Genomic DNA, 18,647 nt, shown 5'->3' with positions numbered 1-18,647 from the left:
CTAGCTTGGTCACATCGTAAAGGCGTTTTTATTGTTTTGTTTTGTTTTGTTCTGTTTTGTTTTGTGGAAGACCAGCTCTGATTTTCTCAGTGGCTGCACTTGCTGACACTCCAGCCAACAGCCTTCCATTCCCTACATCCTCCACAGCACGTACTGTCATTTGATTGCTTGATGACGGTCATTCTGTTTGGAGTGAGATGGCATCCAACGCCATTTTAATTTGCATTCTGTTGAAGGCTGGGGACACTGAATGGTTTTTTTATGGTGCAAAAGTTATTCTTCCCTAGCTCCTCTGTGCTCCTTCTTCTCAAAGGCCCCAGGAATCAAACCCTCTGCTATCTGTCTAAGAGTTCTCCCCCTGTACCAGTATGGCTGTCATTGAGCACATGGTCAGAGAAGGCTGGAGGAATGCGCATTCTAAGTACAAGATTGCTTAAATTCTCTCAATAGCATAGTTGTTACTTTTCACAGACTTTATTTATTTATTTTATTAGGCTGCATATTTTTCACACACTAGCTCTTGCCTGAAGATTTCCCCTACACACTCTGAACAACCATGTTCAGACTTAGAAGCAAAGTATCGTGGACAGAGAACTGTCACTACCAATCCCTGAGATGCCACTACAGTTGCTGACGCCTTTCTAGACCATGGCACATTAGGAGCTGAGTGGCTATATGAACATGTGGATGAAGTTTGTGCATGAACCAAGACTTCAAATCCTGTTCCACCGTCTGGGTACAGGGCAGGTGGCCCTGGGACCCAAGAGCAGTCTTATTTGGCTTGGGTTTGATTTAAACTTTTTCGTTTCAGCCATTTTTTTTTTTTTTTTGCCCACATTCCTTGGCTTCTCCCCAGTCCCTACTTCACTCTCAGCCCCTCCCTCCCCACCCTTTCCTCATTTACAAAGCAGATGTTGCCAGCCAGGCTTTGACTGTAGAGAGAACATACACACTTGTCCGCCCCATGTCACCAAGGCACACCCCAGGCCCCTCTTTCACTGAGACGCTGATTGGTTGAAAATGGCTTCCAGTAACTTAGCCTTTGTTTTGTAAAAACATTATTACAACATTGTATAACACTTGAGAAATGTTTCAAATTTAGGCTGGCTGGTGGTTCAGCAGACTAGGGTGTTAGCATATGGAGCCTGCTATGCGGGGAGGCTGTGGTTTATTGCTGGCATCACCAGGCAAGTCAGGATTAGCAACCAGAGGACCCTTCCTAGCACTGAAGCCACAGGGCCCCCAGGTGTGGCTTCTTTCTTGGATGAGATCTGAAATATTATGGGTGGAGAGGAGGGATCAAATTTGCATATCTTACGGCAGGCTGTACATCATAAGATGTATCTAACAAACTTGGCACACATCACTCTGGGTTTTTGTTTGTTTGTTTGTTTTTTTACACTGTTGTTATTCAAATGTTCCTTCCCATTTATAGTGTACCAGGGGCAAGGATGTTTAAGATACATAAAACCAGGTTCTGGGGCTGGAGACATGCTCAGAGATTAAGAACACTTCCAGAGGACCCAAGTTCAGTTCCCAGCATTGGATCTTATGCCTTTCCTTAGTGTCTGTGGGTATCTTCACACATATGGAGTTCTCTCTCTCTCTCTCTCTCTCTCTCTCTCTCTCTCTCTCTCTCTCTTTCTCTCTCTCTCTCTCTCTCACACACACACACACACACACACACACACACACACACACTAAGAATAAGCATTTAAACATAAAAGAAACACAAAAGCATCTCCAGCTCTCATATTATTACAGTTTAATCAGCTTTGGTGGGGGTGATAAAAATATATATATCATAGCTTGGTACTCATAGAGGTTGAACATCTGGGGGGCACTTGGTAGTGGCAGTAGGGGCAGGGGGTGACCAATAAGCTTGCTTGAATCTTTCCATGGACTCCACCCAGGCTGGCCTCTACTCACAATAGAGAGAAGTAGAGCTTGGACCTCTTGTCCTTCTGCATCTACCTCCTAAATGCTTGGATGACAGGTGCACAGTCCCACGTATAGTTTGGTGCTGAGAAAAGAGCTTAGGACTTCCAGTGTGTTAGGCAGGAGTTCTGCTAGCAGCGATACTCTCTAGCCCTTAAAAATATGTATTAAGAGTCTTAGAAGGTAGAAGAAGTAGAAGAAGCTTCAGGCAGAAAAAGCTTCAGATGGCACCCCTTGGCATCACACAGTAGAGGTGACAGCTAGATGAGACACCCCCGGAGACTTAGTGGGATCCTTTCTGTCATCTAGGTGCCCATCAGCTGACCTACTGAGTCATAGGGTGTGGCCTCAGCTCTGCTCTGCGCCTGCTACATGGCTTGAGAAATATTCTCACCACTCTCCAGGAAACCCTCAGCAATGGATGGCTTATGATGATAGTGTTTCAGAGTAGGAAAGCAGGTGTTTTGAACTTTCATTGGCAATCCTCACAAGAGTGGACATTACCTGCTGTACCTTGGGCAGCTCCAGCATCCTGTGTATTAGTGGTATATGTGTGGTGCCTAGCTTCTAAAGATGGCATGATGTCAATAATGACCATAAGACCGCAGTGTTCTGCCATGACTGTGGCAGTTCTAACATTTTGGGGTCCACACAAGGCCATTGCTGTCACAATTTGGGCAGCTTGAGAGATCCCGGAGGGAGTTCTGACATGGAGACCTCCTGTCTCTTCAGGGTATGAAGCTGCTCTTCTGCACCCACTTTCTCTGTGTTCTTCCAAGTCCATCAACTCCTTGAAAGTGGAACTGATGGTTTTGTCACCGATTTCACTAAAGGGATGCACCTGCCCAACCCACCAGCCCTTCAGGCATTCTCTTTCTCTCCACCGAGATGGAGCAACAGCTGAGAAAGGGGATCTGCGAGATCTCTGAGGTTTCCCTATTGGCCAGTCTCCACTGTATGAACTTTGTAGGTTCTGAAGCTCTACACAGAGAAGACTTCCTGGAGGAGATAGAGGGCTGTCCCTGGTGGATGAGGCTGTGCCGTTCTTCGGGAACTGACAGATAGTAGATGATCCTCTGCATGGCCTCTGAGATGAACTAGGAACTGTGTCTCATTTCTCTGCTGAGGATCCCATGGAGCCGAAGTGTTTGCTAAGACAATGTGAACTAAGAGACCTCTGTACATGGTATAGACTTGGGGTGACCGAGTGTTCCCCATGGTGGTATATTGTCACCTATCCATCGAACATCACTCAGGAGTCTTAGCCCCCTCCTTATTTTCTTGGTGCCCATACTTGGATATTCAATGCAATGGATAGGGCCCAGAGTGGTACATCCCAAGGATCTCTTCCCCTCAGCAATCAAACAACAGTGTTAGCAGAGCTAGGGGTACTGCTAGGAGAACCCAGAGGAATGGAAACAGCTGATGGTGTGGGTGTGACAAGAGAGCATTATGGGGCCTAGTGGCCTTATGGACTGCCCATCCCACTTTTTTGACCTGCCCTGAGAACTCTGTAGGGGATGGACAAGCAGAGGCTCCTGAAAGAGATTTCTAGATTTAGAGACATGGAGTGTCACCAGGGATGGCATATCAGTGTTGGGATGAGAGTTACAAGCACCCAAGAGCATCAAGAAAGGGAGGTTAAGAAGGGACGACTGGAGACAAGCTTCTGCAGAAATGGTAGGCTCCAGAACCCAGAAACCCAGACAGAAGGAGGGCCTGTCTGTGTCCTCCAGACAGGCACTGACACCCATCCTCTCCAGAGCCTCCGCAGCTGGTCACTTCTTTGCTGGCTACCACTTCAAGGGAGAAAATAACCCGGCCAAGTCTCCTCTGTTCTCTTGGAGCTCATGATGAGCTCCAAGTTTCGAGGGAGTGAATGACGGATGCATGGGCGCAATAGTGGATGGGTGCTCTCGGCTGAATGGGTAGGTGCCTCGCCATGTCTGGAGCAAGCGTAAAGCAGAGAACAAGGAAGTCGGCAGGATGGGCTTTGGACAGGTAAGAGAGGAGGGACCAAGCAGCAGGTAAATGTGAGTGTCTCCAGATCCTGCAGGCTTGGGAAAGTTCTAGAGTCAGTCTGTCCAGGTAAGCTGCAGCCAGCTGGGCGAGTGTGACTCTTTGAGGGTGAGGAGGGTCACAGGTCTCATCAGAAGGGAGCTCTGGGGCTGTAATGGAGGCTGTGGCCTTTGTGTAGGTGACAGCCCTGCTGGCTGAGGTGAGGGCTTGCTGGAACGCTTGCCATAAAGGGAGGGGCATGAGTTGCTCCGGAGCCCCCAGCCAGATCAGCCAACACTAGATCTAGGCTGCTGCCATTAGTGGGCTTTGGCAGGCAGTTTGCTGTGGACTTCAGAGGACCACAGCGCAGATTAAGGGAGGTTGGATGCTAATTTGCACATATGGAAATGTTTCTCCCGCCCTGGATGGCTCTGTTGTGGACAGATGGAATTAGCGAGCACTTCGAAGTCGTGAAGACAAACACATCAAAAAAAATGAAGACAGAGAGAGAGAGAGAGAGAGAGAGAGAGAGAGAGAGAGAGAGAGAGAGAGAGGGAGGGAGGGAGGGAGGGAGGAGAGGTGAGCTCCCTTTTCTCTTTCCTACTATTTCTGTTGGTGTTGACTCTCCTTCCCTTTTTAGCCTCCCTCACTCCACCATTTCCCTATCCTACCCCTTCCTCATTCCCTTCTCCCTTCTTTTGTGAGACCTTTTAGCTTGCACAGGAGTAAATAAAAAGTGCCCTCCATGGCTCCTGACATCAATAATACATCGGTCCCATTTCAAATGCAAAGCATGCTTCAGCATGGAGTCCTTCACATCAGCTGGAATGTGGGATCCAGGTGCCAGGGGACCCTGGAGGAAAGAGGGCCAGTCTTCTTAAAAACAGACACCTTGGATTCCAGCATCTATCCTTGAAAGGTCCTCAGCCTATTGTGACCCATCTTCTCTCCATCTTACTGAGGGTTTCCTTTCCAACCCGCTCAAGAAAGTTCCTCAGATGCAAGGGGCTTGCTCCGGGGCTCAAACGATAAATCCTGTGGGATTACCTTTTATTGTGACTTTCTTTCTTACACCCTGTGCCTTTGAGTGGGGAAGTCTGTAATATTTTATTCATTTGTCAGACATCCAGGGTAAGAATCTCTTCAGAACTCTGCACATGAAGGCTGAGACATCTACTTGGGTAATAGTGCCTCTTCAGGGGACAGCCAACTTTTTGTGTAGGATGTCAGATAGAAAATATTTTTATCTTTCTAGGCCACAAATTTCTCTTGCAGTTGGGAAAGTGGAAACAGTGAATCTGCTAATGAATGAGGAGGGTGTTTCGAGAAAGCCTTAGATATACTGATAACGGACTGACCAAGGGTTGATATCATCCCAGGTCCCACCAATTCTCAGTTGCAGGAGGCCTGCACTCTCTGCCCAGAGCCACTGCTCTCTAACTTATCAGATGTGGGTGGATACCTTTAACCCACAGGAGAATGCTCTCTTTTGATTTACCTCTATGGCATCACCTTGCCTTTAGCTATGAGCTACACACAGCTAAGAGGACCCAGCACAAAGACCCAAGGATGTCATTGGATGTGGGTATTTGTCCTCCTCTTCCATAGCTTCATGTCTGGTTCCTTCAGGAGGATTGAAGTTCAGGAGAGGGCCTCTGACTGATGGGTGCAGGAGTGCGGCTAGCTGCGGTTCTTGAGCATCAGTTGTGCTCTGGCGTCCACATCAGACAGAGGCGTTGTGGAAGCTGCTGTTTTCCCTGCTTTCAACACAAGACTCAGAGCCATTAAGGGACTTCAGTTTGGACTTGATATCAGGAAAATGTATAAAGATAAGATCTGAATGGTATGACCTGTTCCGCAACACAAATTGAGGCAATATTTTTTTATTGAAAAATGCCAAGGGTCACTACTGCCAAGGTCATCATTTTCTATCCACGCCCAGTTTTATGATCTTAGTCTAAGGATGAAGCCAGTTCTTCTGCAGCCTGTTCTCCAGCAGACCCCCAAGAGGGCCCTCTCTTGCTGTGGATCACCTTACTCAGCCATGACCCCTGGTGTCCAATGGCAGATGTAGACAATAACCCTAGAGCTGCCCTGTAACAGATTCTTTGACTTCATTCTCTGGGGTTCACACATGCACACACTCGTGTGTGTGTGTCTGTGTGTGTGTTGAATTCAGTTCCAAATTATTCTCATTTCACACAATAACCTCAAAGGCAAGAGACCCGGTGACTTATTAACCAAATGATTCATGCTCAGAAAAAAATATTTGGAATAATAGCTGAATATACAAAAATCTAAGGCCCTGGTATCATTTCATTGATGTTTTATATATGTGCATGCTTTGATATGAAAACAGAAATAAAACAAAAACAGAACAAAATATAAACTCATAGAAACCACACATACATGCATACACACACATACACAACATACACACATATATAACACACATACTACACACAAACACACACTCTACACACATCAATATCCTCAAAAGCACAACACATATACACACAATACCACACACACACACACACACACACACACACATACACACCATATGTACATATCACATGTGCATAAACACCACATACATACATATATATCACACATGCTATACACAAACACACACTCTACACATATCAACAACCCCCAAAACACAACACATATACACACAATACCACACACACACCCCACATGTACATGTCACATATGCATAAACACCACATACACACATATATACCACACATGCTACGCACAAATACACACTTTACACATATCAACAACCCCAAAAGCACAACACATATACATGCTATAACACACACATATCACATATACACACATGTACACACATGCTACACACAAACACACACTCCACACACCTCTTCCCCCACCACAAATACACACACCAACACATGTACCACATGTACACACAACACCGCACAGATAGCATAAATGCATAAACAACACGTGCACACACACACACACACACACACACACACACACACCACATAACCACTACCATCACCACACCTGTTCAGCCCCCTGTCTCACCTAAGTCATGTATATTGGATTATATTCTCCTTCCTCCATGGCATACCACAGTATCAGCATTAGAGACATTGAGCTGACCTTGCATCCCCAGATCCACAGCATGAGTAGAGACCTGGATTTGGGAGGAGAAGAACACAATGACATCTGCATACAAGTTCAATTAAGATTGCAGCCACCGGGTCACCGGACGATGCTCTAAGATAGGAAAGTCTCCCTGGTCCATTTTAATACAGAGTGTCTCTATGCAACTATCACTCATTAGTCAGAGGGATGTGTTGCTAGGATCCGGAGTGGACATTAAAATAGGTATGTTTCCACATCTACTGTGTGTAATGGCTTCAAGGTTTTTATAACCCACCTACATCTTCCAGTGGACTTTAAACCACACCTAGTTTGCTTACAATCCAGTCCAATCAATGTGGCACAAGCACTGCATCGATAGTGATTATAATGTATGGTTTGGGGATAGCAGCAAGGGAAATAAATCTGGACACGTTCAACACAGACGCTCAGATTTTTTATCCCTGATTTTTTTTTTTTTTTTTTTTTGATCTAAGAGTAGGTTGCTTCTCGGGCACAGAGCCTATAGTTATTGTGGGCTGGCCTTGTGCCCGTGTTAACAGTCTTCTAAACATGTGTGCACACACATGCACAGTAGCTTCTGTGTGGAGGAAGAAGAGGAATACGGACACTCATCTATGATAATTAGAACGATAAGGGGGTGCAGAGGCAGGTGATCACACGGATAAGGGGTGTGAGGGGAGTAGGCAACATGTCAACCTTCCCCTGCATTTTACAGAACTGTGTTCCCTTCGGTTAAACAAGAATCTAATAAGGATTTCATGCCCACTCCTGTTTTAATTTGAGGGAAAATTAATTTACAAATTTTGGAGCACTCGGAGAGTTGTAGCACATGATGTGAGCACGGGGTGCATTGTTCTTCACTTGGGGTCCCCCTGACTGAAGCATGAAACTCCCCAGACATTCAATCTCGCCATCAGGACCAAATTGCTACAATTACAGTTCGAGCAATTTGGAATTCGTACAAATTGAAAATTGAGGTAAAATAAGAGGAAATATAATATTGAATTATCTCAGTGATTCGAAGCTTGTCCTCATCTGATCGGAGGCATGGCTCCCTCCTTGGCTCGGGCTTTTCGTGTATGCTGACACCATCGTACTGGTTCAAAATCACAACGCGGCGACGCTTCCTTTTGATTTTAAATCCTTCTGTGACTCTTGACTATGAAGTAGGATTTTATGTTGCCAGGTGCTCTGTGTGTTTTAACACCAAATTCTGTTCTGTGGGGTGTTCTCAGGTATTGGATGGGTTCTCCATTCAGCCTTCCCAGCCTGAGCAGGAGTTTGCTTCCGATAAGTCTGTGCGGTGTTCACGGCCTCATTCCTATTTAATTGGAAAAGATAGACTCGGCAAGGGGTTTCCCACTCATTAATCAGGGATGCCCTACCTTTGTGGGTGAAGGGGTCTTGTGAAAAGCAGCAGAAAGGTAGAGACGGGTTCAGAGCCTGCCCCACACACGCTGAGGAGGGAATGGTTTGTAGAGGGAAGACCACTTTCGGTGGGAGACTGAGGTGTGGATTGCAGAAACAGGAGTTACGGGGAGCAGAGGAAGTGGAGAATCCAGAATGTCAGCTTCCTCTGGGCCAGTCTGTGACCTGACACCCCCCCACACACCAAAAAAAAAATCTTCAAGAGTAAGTGAGCAGGTCCATACGTAGGGGGGAGGGAGTAGAGAGAGGCGTTTTCCTTCAGGAGACCCACTCGGGGATATCTGTGTCCTCCCTGTGACAGCCTAGCTGCCTTGGAGCCCCAGCATTCCCATCCGATGTCCACAAAGCTGAGTGTGAACCTCCAAGGTCATGATTACACTCAAGCCCCTCATTTGTCGCCTCTATTCTGGCACACCCCAGGCAGCTCAAAGCCTGCGGTTTTGGAGACCACCTCGTCCCTGGGTTGAAGAATCCCTGTGTGGAGCCACCTGCTTCCTCCAGCCACCACGTGTGTCCGGTTCTTATGATCTGTATGTCTTGAACAGCAGAGCCTGAGAAACCTGACAGAACACAAGGTCCTTTAAGTTTGTGCTGCCTTTACTTGGCACTCCTTGTGGTTGTATTTTTTTATTAGTGCTTTGACCACACTCGCTCTTCTTCATCTCCTCCTGCATCCACCATCCTTCCCTATCTAATGAACTTTGTGTCTCTTTCCTTCCCCCTTTTAATCCATCAAGTCTATGGTGAAATGTCCACACATCCTTGCATTTGTAGCCCATTTACCAGGGCTTCCCTTACACACTAAACCTGACTGTACCTTTCCTGGCAGCTGCAAATGGCCCATAGCATCTTGGCTGGGACAGAGAGCCTCATGCTCCCCTCCCCTCTCTCTGTAGGAATTTGCTCTGGCTGGAGCTTGTGTGGGCCTTGAGCTGTACCCACAACTACCGTGAATTCGTAGGTGTACCTGTCCTGCTGTACCTGCGATACGTTGTTTCCCTGTGGAAGTCCACTGTCTCTGGCTCTTATGGCCTTTCTTCTCCCTCTTCCACAGAGGTCCCCGTGTCATGTGGGGCATGGCAGTGATGCCGGTGTCCCACTGATCATCCTGCTGTCTCTTATCTCTTATTCTCCATTCCATGAACTGTCTCTGGTAACATCATTTAGTACAAATGGAAGCCACTCTGACAAGGACTGAGTGGTATATCCATCTATGGGTACCGAGGTCATCAATTAGTATCATTTCCACTTAGCAGAACAGTATTAGTAGCCTCTCCTCTCTCCTCTTGCACCCATGACCTGCCCTGCCCCAGGTTCTTAACCACCAGAGTATGGTGCCAGCTACGCATTTCATTTTGAGGGAAAAGGACTAGATTGTAAGCAAAATACCTGAGCATTGCGCGGGGAAAAATAAAATCCATAATATAGGATAATAAAGAGATACACAAACGAATCACCTGTGAAGTCATGATAAAAGCCCCTTGTCATCTCTTAGAGTTTACCATGTGTGCCACTGTCTCTGTGTTACGGGGATCATACCGAGGACCATCTTATCTTGTTTCCTGTTTCCAGTCAGATTTATATTACACACATTTCTGCAAGTGTCGAAGTTATTCCGAAGGCAATTTCTGCTGCGTGTTGTGTGAACATATATGAATTTACTTTTATTCACTTATCCCCGCCCCTACCCCAAGCCTTTAGGCTTGTATCTTGTGTTCTCATAGCAATGCCACCATGTCGTCTTTTGCTGTCTCCTCTACTTGCCATTCTTCCTTGGGGACATTATCCTGTACCCAACACTCTTCCCTTTCTCTCCCCTCCCCCACTATCTTCATCAGCAAAAGCTTTCTTCCATCCTCTATACTACCATCCATGTTTGGATGACATTTTATTTGATGGCTGAGATGTGTGGATTTACACATGATGTTTATATATAACAATGTTCCTAGCACTTATGACCTATCTCGGCTAGGGTCGCTACTATCTGGGTGATCATGGGTGACAGCCATACCCTCTTTAATCACAAAACCTTTGAAGTAAAAGCCACAGCACTTTCTCTTAGGGTTGACATGGGGATTAAACCCGAGACTACAGGTGGCAAACCTCCTAACCCCAGGTTGCCATCTGAAAGGCACTAAAACGCTCAGGCTTCTGAAGCCCTGGCACGCTGCTACAAGTGGCAGCTCCAGCGTGGCTTCTTGTGACAGGCCCCAGTCAAAATGTATGCCTAATAAAAACATCATATAAAATCTCCTCCAGGCGATGTGTATGAAGCACACCTGAAACATATATGAATTTTTGACTTAGACTTTAGCCTTACTCCCGAGATATCATAATCTATATGCAAATATTCCAGAATCTGGAAGTGGAAAATGAACCAAATTCTAAACAGCTCTAGTCACAGTGTTTTGATTATGGGGTGCCTGATGCACAGCTTAGAGAGCAACAGGCTATACACAGAACTGCCTGTCCACCAGAGTTCTGTTGACTTAGCTCTAAAGGAGTTTCTGGGGGTGAATGGTTGAGAGAGCATCCTGCTCCGAAGGAGGACCAGAGTTGGCTTCCAAGCAGCCTGGTTGAGTGACTCATTTGCCTGCCACTGCAACTGACACCTCCAGCCTCTGTGGATCTCTGCACTAACACAGACACACACTCATACACACAATTAAAAATACAACAAATTTTAAAAAGAAATTCCTATGACCCTTTCTAGTCTTAAAGTGGAACTCACTTTCTCTCTGTCTCTTACATAGAGATGAAAGATGTCTTTCTCTGTCTCTTTGTCTGCCTGTCTGTCTGTCTGTCTGTCTCTGTGTCTCTCTGTCTCTGTATCTCTGTCTGTCTCTCTGTCTCTCTCTGCCTGTCTCTGAGTCTCTCTCTCTCTTTCTCTCTGTCTCTCTCTCTCTCTCACATACACACACACACACATACACACACACACACAGCCTTCCTGCAGAGAACACTGCCTGCTCCTTAGAGCACGGGAAATATGAGCTGACGAATGGCTGGAGTTCAGTTCTGTTGACATTACCGTCACACAGCATTCTGCTCAATGGAAATGCTAATAAAATCGTTCCTCGTAATGAGATTTTGCATCTACTATCGTGTTTATTTATAGACATCATACTCACATGCATTTTGGAATTCTATAAATCAAACCTTATTTTATCTAGGGGATGCTCATATCGACCAAAAAAAGAAAGAGTGATCGCAGAGGCATCTTAATAATTGCCGTATGTTCAGTTAGAGAGGCTCTTTCATCAGACAGAAACGATGTTAGCTAATTGGATGGTTAGGAGGGCTGCAGAAGGCCCTCATAGAAGTCACAATTACGAGAACCCACTGTAGAGGAAGGAAAAACATCTTTGTTAGTCTCCCATAAGCCACATTTTCAGCACACAGACTTAAGAAAATTCCCTTTCCAAATCCTCTGTGGCCCCACACGAAAGGGTTGATGACTTTTATGCATCAGACTGGGCCTTTAAAAAGGGAAGAAGAAATACAAGGAATGTTTACTCTAAGCAGAACATCATGGGCTCCAATGCATCAGCTTCAGGACATTCTCCCTACAGCTGTTTTGATTTAATCCTTCAACTTCCAATAAAACCAGAGTTTTATTTCAAGGGGCAATCTGTAATTAACTTCTCTACTGGCAGTGCTGGGGTCTTTCAATGCCACCAACAGTGTTGAGCCTAACCTAAAATAATAATAATAAATAATAATAATAATAATACCTATGAAAATATTTTCTCCATTCCATTGGAGTGTTCACCCAGGAAGACGGGACAAAGGAAGATGAAATGGATCCAGACTGATGTGTTCAAAGAGGGAGAGAAGAGACAGAGCTGGAAGCTCATTCTGTCCTCTTTTGGAGATAGAACCTAGAGGGATAAAGGCATATCCTAATGCATCTAGACAGACACATAATTTGGATGTAGATGGATGGATGGATGGATAGATAGATGGATGGATGGATGGATGGATCGATCGATCGATCGATCGATAGATAGATAGATAGATAGATAAATAGATGGATAGGAATAAATAGATGAACAGAAAGACAGATATAAAGTTATATGAACAGAGACATGGGCATATGGATGCCTGATAGGTTAACAAAGAAATAACTTGCTTCTTACATATGTTATGTGTATCTCTTAATCATCCATCTCTATTTATCTTTATCTCTTTATCTATTACAGATCATTCATATATCTACCATTTATCTACCTACCTACCCATCATCTAGTTAACTAGTTCTTTGGTATCTATCTACCCATCTGTCTCTCGGATGCCCGACGGGTCAACATGAAGCCATCCATCCAGTGTTTTTCTTTTCCAATGTCTTTGATACTCTTTGTAAGGAGCAATTAAGAGAAAATGTAGAAATAAAAGCACAATATTTATTTTGGGACTGTATCCGTGCAGAGAAAAGAGAAACAGAAGTTAAGGTGTGATAGAATCTGAAACATGGGCAGAGGGTGTTTCATCTGAATGCCTCTGTCCATCCATCGGTCCAGCCATGCTCATAAAGGAATGATGCAGCAGAGAGAGGTGCCTGTCCCTGTGACAGCAGGGCTTCACAAGCTTGCTTCTCTCACACCCTCCACTGTACACTTCTCTGGCTCATCTTGATGCTAAGCTCCCTGATCCAACTCAGGCATCCCAGGTCCTATGACCGAGAGGGAGTGGTGTGCTCAGGAAGGACACAGGGACTCCTGAATGGGATGTACCCAGGAAGGTGCACATAGAATCTGGGAGTGTGCAGACCCTGTCTCTGTTTCTTCTTGGCTGGGGCATTGCAGTGATGTTCTTTTCTGTTCCATGTCCCAGAATCAAGACAGGAATGTGAAGAAAGATTTGGCTGTCGTTGTGTTAACTCTGAGAACTTCAAGGTTCTTCACCCCTATTTCAACTCTTTGGCCTGCACTCTCCATCACTTCCAGGCTGTCAGGGACACTCAACTTCTGTGAGAAATGTGCTGCCTTCCTCCTAAGGCCAAACCTCTCCATCTTTCAAGTCCTGACTAGAAAGAGCTTCCAGGGACTGGCTCACCAGGCCATTCCTTCCTCCCTGTCCCACTGTGGCTCTGTCTAGGCTCCTCATTCACATCTTAGTCTAGCATACTCCTCTCACCCTTGGGGGCTCAGCTATGTGCCACCTCATTAAGGCTAAGACAACTTCTCTGCCTTCTGTGGTCTAGGGAACCATCCTAGGTCCTAGACTTTCAGCCCTCTCTGCTTCTCTTCCCATCACAGCAATCAGCCACTCCCCAACATTTCCAGTCTTCAATCATCCTGCTGGTTGGGTTTTGTCAACTTGGTAGGAAACTAGACATAACTGGGAAGAGAGACTCTTAGTTGAGAAAATGCCTCCATAGGATTGGTTTGTAGCTCATTTTGTGGAGGTATCATTTTGATCAATGATTTACATGGGACAGTTCAGCCTACTGTGGGTGATGGTGTTACTCCTGGCCTAGTGATCCTGAATGGTATAAAAAAATGCTCCTCCCTGTTCCAGAGACAGCCACATCTTCTGGTGCAATGCCAGCCTCATCCTGTTAACAAAATGGTTAAATTAGGTGTGAACGGATTTGGCCGTATTGGACTCCTGGTCACCAGGGCTGCTGTCTGCTCTCCACATAGCAAAGTGGAGATTGCTGCATTGACCTCAACTACATGGTCTACTTGTTCCAGTATGACTCCCCCCCATGGCAAATTCAATGGCACAGTCAAGGCTAAGAATGGGAAGCTTGTTTTCAACGGGAAGCCCATCACCATCTTCCAGGAGCGAGATCCTGCTCACATCAAATAACATGATGCTGGTGCTGAGTATGTCATGGAGCCTATTGGCATCTTCAGCACCATGGAGAAGGTCGGGGCCCACTTGAAGGGTGGAGCCAAAAGAGCCATCATCTCCGCCCCTTCTGCCGATGCCCCCATGTTTGTGATGAGTGTGAACCATGAGAAATATGACAACTCACTCAAGATTGTCAGCAAAGCATCCTGCACCACCAACTGATTAGTCCCCCTGGCCAAGGTCATCCATGACAACTTTGGCATCATAGAAGGGTTCATGACCACGGTTCATGCCATCACTGCCACTCAGAAGACTATGTATGGACCCTCTGGAAAACTGTGGCGTGATGGCCGTGGGGCTGCACAGAACATTATCCCTACATCCACTGGTGCTGCCAAAGCTGTGGGCAAGGTCATCCCAGAGCTGAACTGGAAGTTCACTGGCATGGCCTTCCGTGTTCCTACCCCAAATGTGTCCATCATGGATCTTATGTGCTGCCTGGAGAAACCTGCCAAGTATGAAGATGTCAAGAAGGTGGTGAAGCATGCATCTGAGGGCCCACTGAAGGGCATCCTGGGCTATACTGAGGACCAGGTTGTCTCCTGTGACTTCAACAGCAACTCCCACTCTTCTACCTTTGATGCTGGGGCTGGCATTGCTCTCAATGACAACTTTGTAAAGCTGGTATGACTATGCATATGGCTACAGCAACAGGGTGGTGGACCTCATGGCCTACATGGCCTCCAAGGTGTAAGAAACCCTGGACTGCCCACCCCAGCAAGGACAATGAGAGTGAGAGAACCTCGATTTCTGAGGAGTCCCTATCCCAACTCTGAGGCCCCCAATACTGAGTATCTCCCTCACAGTTTTCACCCCATTACAGAAGGGACCCCATAATAACAGAAGGGACCTGGGAAGCCCTCCCTACTCTCTTGAATACCATCAGTAAAGTTCTCTGCACCCACAAAAAATGCAGGGTGAGTGAGCTAGGAGGGGCAGTAAGCAGCATGTCTCCATCCTGCTTCTAGGATCCTAACTTGAGTTTCTGTTTTGACCCCTCCCAGTTATTTATAAGATAACACAAGCCTTCTACTCAACATGGTGCTCATCAGAGCAACAGAAACTTTAAGACACCCATACTTATCGATGCCCATTCCACTACCCAATGCAGGCCGTTTCATCTCTGCCAAATTTCAGCCATAGGAATGGCTGCTATTGCGCATGTCCACAGGGTTTCCTGAGAACCTTGTGGGAGACAGCAAAACTGGGAAGAGCTGAGCACTAGCCGAGGGGCAGTGTAGAATCAGGGAAGCTGACCACACACCTACTACTTTCTGTGGTTCTTATGGGACCCTAGATGATGGCATTCTCACCATGGAAAATGAGGAAGAAGCCAGTTTCCCACTGACCCAGAGGTCTTACATGATAGACTTAGAGATCAAATTGGATCCCTTCCGGTACTTCATTGCTCGGACATGAATCCCCAATGTGGTTTAAAATGTATTCTCTGTCCTAAACTTGTTGAAACTTATGTTGTGATTATACTGGGATGCATATCTTTAAGAGGGGTTTAGACCCGGCAGTTTCTATATCCATGACTCTTCACAATGCAGAAGTGAGCTTGTGTTCCCCTTTTTTCTTGGATTTTACTTCTCCAATAAGTGTTTGTGGAGGGGTTTCTATTTATTACCTATTCCCCAGGCTCACAATGTCCAAGACACATGGGACCGTTTTCCCTTGCCAGCACCACTGGAATTTTGCTCAGGTTTTACAGGTCTGCAGAACACTGCTGGGAACAAGACTGGGTATTAAGTAGCAAGCCTGCAGTACAACTTGGATTTTTCATCCTGCCAAATTGGACTGCTGGAAACTCACGAGGGCGTGGAAATTAGATCCCCACAGAAGGTTCCTGAAGTACGTCTACTGGGTTTACTCAGGCAGCTGTTTTCTGGACTTGGCAGTACAGCTACACTGAAGCTGCTGCGGTGTGTGCCAAGGGTTAGGGGGTGCTGGCAGAAAAGTCTCTAGTTCAGTGTTTTCTAACTACTAGGCTTGTGGACACTCCTGTCTCACCTTCTCGATGATGTGGTGAGCCCTGGCTCCCTGCCTCTTCCTGACTCCTTCTCTTCTGGAAATTTAGCTAGTGTATCAGACGTGGATGCAGTGTGGCCTGAGAACTGGACCCAGTTCCTGGATGCTGGGACTCTGTCCTCCAAGGGAAAGAAGTATAACCCAACACACACCAGAGGGACTGAGGAAGGGTGTCTAGAAGTCTCCCCTTTTCTCTCCCAGAAGGCAGAGAACTCCCTGTAAGGGGTCGGGGAAGCAGCTCTGCCAGGCTCTCAGGCAGGTGAGCATGCTTTTCATCTCTGAAATTCCTGAATGAAAAGAAAAGAAAAAAACAACAACTATTACTACTACAAACAAACAAATAAACAAACACCCTCATGTGGTCAGACCCATGCAGGAGGGTTCCAAGATCTAGAGAGTCAGAGACAAACACATCATCCCTTGGGGCTTGCTGACTGGCCAGCCTAGTCTACATGCTGGGTTCCAGCTACTGTGAGATCCTGTCTCAAAAAGCAAGGGCGGTGGAGAAAAATAACACATGAGCCAACCTCTGGCCCTACACAGCTGCACACAAATATACACACACATATTTACACACACACACACACACACACACACACACACACACACACACGTTTGTCTGCAGTCTCTGGGTCACTGTGTGAATAGTGTGTGGGTACTAGATTAGGGAATGCCATCTCTCCTCCTTGTGTGCCTTTTGTCTTATTGAGACAGTCAGACTATATAGCCCAGGCTGGCCATGACCTCGTGATCCTGCTGCCTCAGCCTCCTGAGGGTTGGGGTTACAGGCATATGCCATCACATACCATTGTATAACCTTTGCCAGGCTAGAAGAGACAACCTATGTACTCACGATTCCTTATTATTGTTCTTTTATTTCCTTTTTCAATGTACACAGTTGTGGGTTTCATGAGACATTTTCAAGCAAGCTTATTATTATTTGTCTTGTTTTGTTTCACAGGCATTTAAATGAGTGCAAAAAAAAAAAAAAAGAAAAGAAAAAACAGCAAGAGAGACAACATTTAGATGTTCATATGTTCCACAAGGGCAGGGGCCATTGTTCTGCAGCATCCACCCAGCAGATGACCTAGGGCATCTAAACATGCTGGTCAGTAGCTGCACGCTGAGTGCAGACGGACCACCTTGCCACCCTAACCTGTTATACATGAGCATTAAGTAGAAACACAGATGACAGTGAGCGACCTTAGAGAGGATGCTGACTGCAGAGTGGACCAGAGACTACATAGAGTGTAGGTGACTTCTCCGGATAATCCAATAGTTGGATAACTGAGTACCCTGGGAACTTAGCACTCCCAGGAATGGAGTCCTCGCAGTGGGTGCTGGCAGAAAAGTCCTTGCCCACAGGGACTTCAGGCTCCTGGGAGCTTGAAATGAATGAGGTAACTTAAATGCATTGATGGATGAGTGGTGGGGAGCAAGACAAGATGGATGGGACACTGGAAGATGCTGCTGCTGTTTATTCAGTGATGGATTGTGGCATTGGATCAAGAGGCATCTGGATAGGGGATATTGGATATCAAGAGATAAGAACAAACCTAGACCCACTGACAGAAATGTGCTTAGAGTATTTGAGATACACACCCGTGTCACTGAGGATGGAGTGGACAGAAAGTGAGAGGAGGATACGGTGTACAGAAGCCATCATCGCTTTCAGGGTGTCCCTAAGGTGGGAGAAGTTGGAAAGATCCAACACAAGGGGTTGAGCCTGACCTGATGTGAATTTGCAGCTCACTGCCTTAGGTACGCTTGAGCGTGCCAACGCAGCCGGTATGGGAACAGGTAGGTTAGAAAGGGTGCAATGCAAGAGAGCAGTGGGGACAGTGGTTTCAAGAACAAGGCTGTGAGCAGCGGAGTCAGGTAACTTGTCACTGATTCCTGAATGTTTTGAAGGAAAACATCAACAAAGACTTGGGGGCTTTGAAATAAAGAAAAATATGAAGCCTTGGGTGACTGGAGGCACCCAGGAAGTGCTGTGGACTTGGGTGGGGCTGCTGTATGGTCCTGGGTGTTTTTATAGCTGGTATTTTTTTAAAAGATATATACTTTTAAAGATATTATTTTTAGTTTTAAAAGATTTATGTCTGTGGCTGTAGGTGTGTATGCCACGCATGTGCAGGTCCCCCGTGAGACCAGAAGATGGCTTGAAGTCCCCTGAGCTGGTATCACAGGCAGATGCTGAGAACTGAACTCAGGTCCAACACAGGAACAGCCAACACCCTTCAGTGCTGAGT

At 46.2% G+C, this 18,647-nt stretch overlaps 1 pseudogene; it reads left to right on the top strand.

Annotated features, from left to right (window-relative positions):
• Nucleotides 1–14,073: 14,073 nt before the first annotated feature.
• Nucleotides 14,074–15,058, top strand: LOC110324092 (annotated as a pseudogene).
• Nucleotides 15,059–18,647: the final 3,589 nt, after the last annotated feature.

This window comes from Mus pahari, chromosome 7 (assembly GCF_900095145.1).
Source record: "Mus pahari chromosome 7, PAHARI_EIJ_v1.1, whole genome shotgun sequence".
NCBI lineage: Eukaryota > Metazoa > Chordata > Mammalia > Rodentia > Muridae > Mus > Mus pahari.
Note: the sequence above shows the minus strand (reverse complement) of the source record. Positions and strands in the feature narration are given on the sequence as shown.